The sequence below is a fragment of the Euphorbia lathyris genome, chromosome 2, assembly GCF_963576675.1.
Source record: "Euphorbia lathyris chromosome 2, ddEupLath1.1, whole genome shotgun sequence".
Taxonomy (NCBI): domain Eukaryota; kingdom Viridiplantae; phylum Streptophyta; class Magnoliopsida; order Malpighiales; family Euphorbiaceae; genus Euphorbia; species Euphorbia lathyris.
This window is the reverse complement of record NC_088911.1, coordinates 83790997-83797386: the sequence shown is the minus strand read 5'-3', so window position 1 is coordinate 83797386 and position 6390 is coordinate 83790997. Positions and strand designations below refer to the sequence as shown.

General features: G+C 31.0%; 1 long non-coding RNA gene across 1 annotated transcript; it reads left to right on the top strand.

The window, feature by feature from the left end:
* The first annotated feature begins 4567 nt into the window (after window positions 1–4567).
* On the top strand, window positions 4568–6152 carry LOC136218763 (uncharacterized). Its single transcript, XR_010683935.1, has 3 exons — window positions 4568–5220; window positions 5366–5496; window positions 5668–6152. It is a non-coding gene; the product is annotated as an uncharacterized lncRNA (long non-coding RNA).
* The last annotated feature ends 238 nt before the right edge of the window (window positions 6153–6390 follow it).

Genomic DNA, 6390 nt, shown 5'->3' with positions numbered 1-6390 from the left:
TATCATCATCAAAAAAAAAAAAAAGTGTTCATGTCATATGAACTATAGAAAAATAAAAATAAAAATTCTCCAAGATGAAACTGCTATTAATAGACGGCAAAGGCTATTATTTTTCTAATAATATGAGCACGGAAGTGTCTTTTTCTGGTTGGATGTATATGGCTGGCTGACAAGAAAATCTCAGTCGCAAATAGGAGTTGCATCACTCCAAAAAGGCACTATTTGGAAGTATTTGTTATTTTGTTTAATCCAAGTCAAATTTGTTTTATTTAATTTCGGATTACAATTTACAACTGCCCTGCTTCGTTGAGGTTGTATTATATTCCCGCCGGCTGCAATTAATTCTCTGCTTAATTTTATTTCAATTTAAAATAGGTCTGCTCATTCAATTTCAGTTGGAGCCAATTCTTCAAAATACAAGTTTAAATTTAAATGAAAAAAAAGTGTAATTATCTTTAAGACTTATCAAAATTTCTAATTTGTTCTAACTTGAGAATCTGTAAACCTATCTTAATCTATTTATTTTAAAAATAAAATAACACGATGTATCAGTTACATATTTCTCTCAATTAATCTGTGTTTATTTTATAGCGCAAAATGTTAGTTTCTTTAAGATTACTTCACCCCATTTAAATCGAATTCTACATCCCGAAACAACATAGAAAATAGATGATTTAACTATTTGTATGATAGTGGGCTCATTGATAAGGAAGAGATTTTTTTATGATACTCTCATATGTGAAACAGTATGCAAACCCTATCGTAAACCTCTTTGTGGCTTTGAGAGCCCTTCTACCTAAATTTTCCTATAATAAATAAAATAAAAGTATTTGTCTTATCCAATAAAAACTAATATTTGTTTCAAAAAAAAAAAAAAAAACTAATATTCGTTTTGGCAAATATCAGTTGTCTTGTATTGCAAAGTCTAAGCTATAAAGTCAAATCCCCTTTCCTAAACACATATAATATTTTAATCCTTTTGTAAAATATTTTCTTATTCGCTTGGGAAAAATCTGCCAAACTAAATTTTTTATAAATCCTAGCGTTTTGCAGACTATATTAATTAACTGATCACTTGTCATCATATATATACACACAGAAATCCTTGTAACCATAAATCTTTGTATTAGAGAGAATGAAGTGTAAAAGTAGTATTATGTGTATGATAATGATAGTGGTTATAATAATGAGGGATGCTCCAATTTAGAAGCAAGAAGATTGATGAATACGAATATGAAGAAGAAGAATCCTACATTAATCTCATCATCTTCTTCTTTTTCTTCTTCTTCTGGCAACTACTTATTCTTAAATTTGGTAAATTATGATCCTCAATCTCTCAGAACCGATCGCTTTTTACTGTCGTCTGTGCCAAGTCCTGGAGTCGGCCATTGATCACACTTTTTTTTTTTCTTTATTTCTCTTTTTTTTTTTTTGCTTTTTATTTCATCTACAAATTACATCCTATAAATATATATAATTTTATTTATTTCACATTTCTACAATTCAAAATAATTGATAGTTGATTCCGTGATTTTTTTTCTAAAAGTATCCCCAAAATTAGCTATTATGATCCAGTGCTAATTACCACTAAGTGAAAGTCTTACGAATGTAAAAGCGAATTTAAAAACCAAGATGCAAATTGTATGCAATTAACGCTAGTGTTTTTATTTATCCATTACAATGTTATCTATAAAATAGCTCCCAAAAGTCAAAAGTCATCATAACATCTCCAGTGTTAGAGAAGGAGTAATTAAAGACGTAAAAGGAAAAATGAGCTTCTAATGAATTGCAAGATTGATAGATTCAGTGGAAGGAATTTGCGGAATCTATATATATGTAACCTTAGAAACTTCTAATTCTTGCATTTCAGCAGATAACAAAGAATAGAATTAGAAAATGATCATTAATTTCTTTTGGGTTATTAAATGATTATTAGTTGTCCTAACATGCATCTCATTATTATTATAATAATAATATTATTATCAGCATATACTAATAAGATTTTGTGAATGGTAACAATCTTTTACAGCAGAAATTAAGTTAAGATATTTTCATTTTAGATACTAAATTTAGAAATCAAATTCAAAACAAAACAGACCAAAGCAAAGTAAAACAACACAAAAGCAACAAAAATAATGTAGAACTAACACTAAAATCACATTGCTTTGGACTTCGTTTGTTTCTTCTCATTTCCTCTCCGAGTTCTCATTCTTCAAATCACAAAGATCGAAATCAGATTGAAAAGGAAAAACTCATTGATATATAAAAAGAGCATCCAATCTCACATTTATTCAATTAATTCCTCAATTAATTTAAGAATCAATCCTTAGATTATAATTGATGTTTTTTCCTCAATTAATCCAAAAATTAATTCACTTAATAAGAATTAATCTTACTGAATTAATTCATGTTAATTAGACCCAGTGTAACTACTAAAACGTTTTACAAAATTAATAATGAATATTAATTTCATTTAATTTTATTAATAAGATTTAATTATCTAGTAACCAACCGACTTTAAAGCTATAAATTACAGATTAATAACTAAAACGTTAAATTAAAAACATTTTTTAGAATATAATCAAAGAAACTGTAAACCAAAAAAGAATATTCAAAGAATGTTATGAAAAAAGTTATTATAATGACAAGTCATTTAATATAGCCGAGACGTACTAATTTGACATGTCATCTTAAAGAATGACAGGTGTAATAGATTTTTTTGGGTTCTATTTTTAAATTGGTTTTTGAGTTAATTTTATTTATTAATAATTTAAAGTGAGATGGTTATTAGAGAATTAAATCTCATTAATATAGTCTTACTTTTTTTCCCCATAAAAAAAAAGAGGAAATTACGTTCAAAATCAACTTTTAATTTTTTTTTACAGTTAAGTATCTCATACTTTTATCTTTTATCATCTCAGACTGTTTTAAACTAGAAACATCAGAAATTCATTAAAATAATTTTACTTTTATCAAATGGCAGTTAGTAGTATTAAATTACTTATTAATTAAAATATAACCAGAAAAGGAGGAAAGAAGGGACTGGAATATTCTTCCCTTTTTTGTGTCAACCATTTTAAAAAGAGTATGAATTTGAGTCAATAATTCAATAGAGTTTAAGAAAGGAATCCGAAATTGAAGAACAAGGAAGAGATTACTGAATTCAATGTCTTAAAAAAAATCCATTTGAAAAACCTACGAAAATTCTATTTCTTAAAATAACTGAATTGCAGTTAAAAATAAAATAAAAACTGAATTGCAGTAAATATGATATAATTTTGACAAAGTTGAAAATTTTGTGATAGATATGAGATATGTGTAATTAATTAAGCATTTTTTGAAGCTGAATACTGATGGTTCCTGCCTCAGTAACGGTAAGATTGCGGCTGGAGGTGTGCTTAGAGATGTAGGGGGCGTCTGGCTTTCTGGGTTCTCCCAGAATTTAGGGTTGGGATCTTCCTTTTCTGCGGAGCTCTGTGCTATTCTTACTGGAATCAATCTTGCTAAAAGGCTGGGTGTTAAGAGGCTCTCTGTGGAGTCTGATAATTTGGAAGCAATCAAAATGATTTCTGAGAATCATTCTATGGGTCTTAACAGTCGCAACCTCATCAAAGCTATTATAAGGCTTTGCTCCTCCTTTGAGTTCGTAGAGTTCAGACACTTTTTTAGAGAGCAGAATCGTGTTGCTGATCGCTTGGCGGCGGCGGGCCATGAAGGGACGTTAGACGTTACTACCCTTCCTGTTTCCCCTAGTTTCATCTCTCATCTTCTCTTAGAAGATAGGATTGGGGTTAGCTTCCCTAGGCTAATTCCTGGGTAGTTTGTTGTTATTCGTTTTTCTTTTCCTTTTCTACCAAAAAAAAAAATTAAGCATTTGATATTCATGTAACATACCAAAAAAAAAAATCTCATTAATATAATGAGATGAAATTAATGTTGATTTTTAATTTTATATTTTAGTGGCTATATTGATTCTATTTATCATTAAAATGAATTAATTCAGTAAAATTAATTATTCATTATGTGTTATCTTTTTAGCTTACCTAATGAGCAAACATTACAATCAGAAGTTTTCATGTCCTTTATAGCAAAGTGTAAATCTTGGAAAAAGATTCAACTTAGAAATTGGGAAATGCCTTTATTTATATTGCGAGAAATATACATTAGAAAAGGCTAATTGTCTACGGAAATAACTCCCACAGTTGATAGAATAGTAGAAGGTGATCTTGACTTCTCATAAGGTATGATGTAAAGTCCTTTGCTATATCTAAACATTTCGTTGTTGATTGGTGCCCTGAATGTGACAAACATCGGAACCAAAAATGTATTTAGCATTTGAATGCTATTCTAACTTGATGACAAATCTATTAATCTATTAATATATTAAAAGCCGGATACTATGGTCGCTGATGTGGCATGTTTTTAGAGTTTTCGTTGACATGGCAATTTTCTAGAGCATTGAGTTAATTTTCGTAGATTTTTATTTAATAAATTTAAAACCATATTTATTATTTAATTTTTTTTTTTTGAATCATATTTATTATTATTTTTAAGTATTAAGAAAACAACCAACGCTCCTACTTTCAAGATGGAAACTGCTACCATTTTCACACGATGTCCCCTCTTTCATATTCTCATTTGTATTCTTTCTTTTCTTATTGTTTCTCTGAGCTACTCACAGTTTTATTTTCCCATCTCCACTTCCTCCCTCCAACTTCTTCTTCTTTCTCTCAAATGAGACTTCATCTCCCATGGCCGAACTCTTCACATTCCGCCACCCATCAGCTTTCTGGCGTTTAGCTTCCTCCCATCGAAGGCTTCGAATCTTTGCCGTAGGTGACAGAACTTGTGGTGGATCTCCACCCTCTTCCACCGATTATGGTGTTAGTAAGAGGCTCGCCTTTTTCCTTTCTTATTCTAACAAGATATTCCATAATGGGCATTTCTTTCAATTAGTATGTGCTTTTCTTAAAAAAAAAATTAGGTTCTTGAAATTGATTAATAGACTGTGATAATTGTGCTCAGAAAGGATACTTTCAGTTCTGTTCTGCCAATACAGATGGGTATTCTTTAGAATTCGACACATTTGGGAGAGACAGAAGAAGTAATCCCTTCCTCAATAGGTGAGTCCATATCTAATTAAATTCAAGGATTGTTCAAATACCCTCTTCATCCTCCGTTGTTAGTGGCTTACCTCCTTTTGAAGCTTAGTATTGCTCTGTAAGTGCCTCCTCTTTTAATGAAATCCATTAGAACATTTTGATTTACTTATGTTAAATGCTTCATTAGCAAGCCGGTGTTTGATGACCACTAAAATTTTGCTCTGAATTTTACTTAGCTCTGCCTTTTTACATCCTATGTGCAGCGTACTGTGTAGTTGCAGATGAATCTGTTGGCAAGCAAATTCCAATTGCCTCTCTAGAGCCTGTTAAGGATGACTTCAATAAGAGATATGGTGGAGGAAAAGCTGCAACTGCTCAGGCCAATATTTAAAAGGTATAGAAGAACTACTGGTCTTCTCGCCCTATTTTTGTAAATTTTCACATGGAGGTTCAAAGGAAACGGGTATATCCTGCTTTGGCATGGATGTTTTATAATGTTGGTGTAATTTTTGAGATGGATAACATCATGAACTTTTTATTCTTATGCAACAGTTCTTCCCTGCAGGTTCTTGATCGAGGTGAAAAGATTGAGTTGCTGGTGGATAAAGTTGAGAATCTGCGCTCCCATGTTAATGGATTTCTATTACTACTCGCACGAATTTTCATTCACGTGGCCATCATAAATAGTGCATAATGTGCATTGTTTGAAATACTAATATATGTGATGTTGCAGGCCCAAATTTGGTGCGTAAAGGGAACTAAGATGAGTAGGAAGATGTGGATTCAGAATATGAAGATGAAGTTGATTGTTTTGGGTGTTATAGTTGCTTTGATTCTTATCATAGTGTTGTCTGTTTGTCATGGCTTCAATTGTTAATCTCGGTGAATATTTTCAGATGCTGTTCTTGCTTAATATTTTGGGTATTAGAGTGCATTGTCTGTTTGTAATAGAGGTATACTCAATGCCTGCAGTTTAAATATCCCTTTTGGAAATGTTGTTAATGTATCACTTTTGATCGAGTCTTTTTAATTAAGAAATTTCTTTGTTCACTCCTGGTCCAAGTATGTAGCAATTATGCTTTGTCATATTCGTATGCTGCTCACTGCTAATATGGTCATGTTTACTAGCGGCAATGTCCTATATGTTGGGTCCAATTATCATGATCAATGCTTTGGGCAGATTTGACATTGTTTTGGAGCCACAGGGTCAGTTTCAATATAAAGTGTATGTGCCTAACTAGCATTTAGGAATATTAATGTATTAAGAAGAGAGTTAGTACAAGTTTGT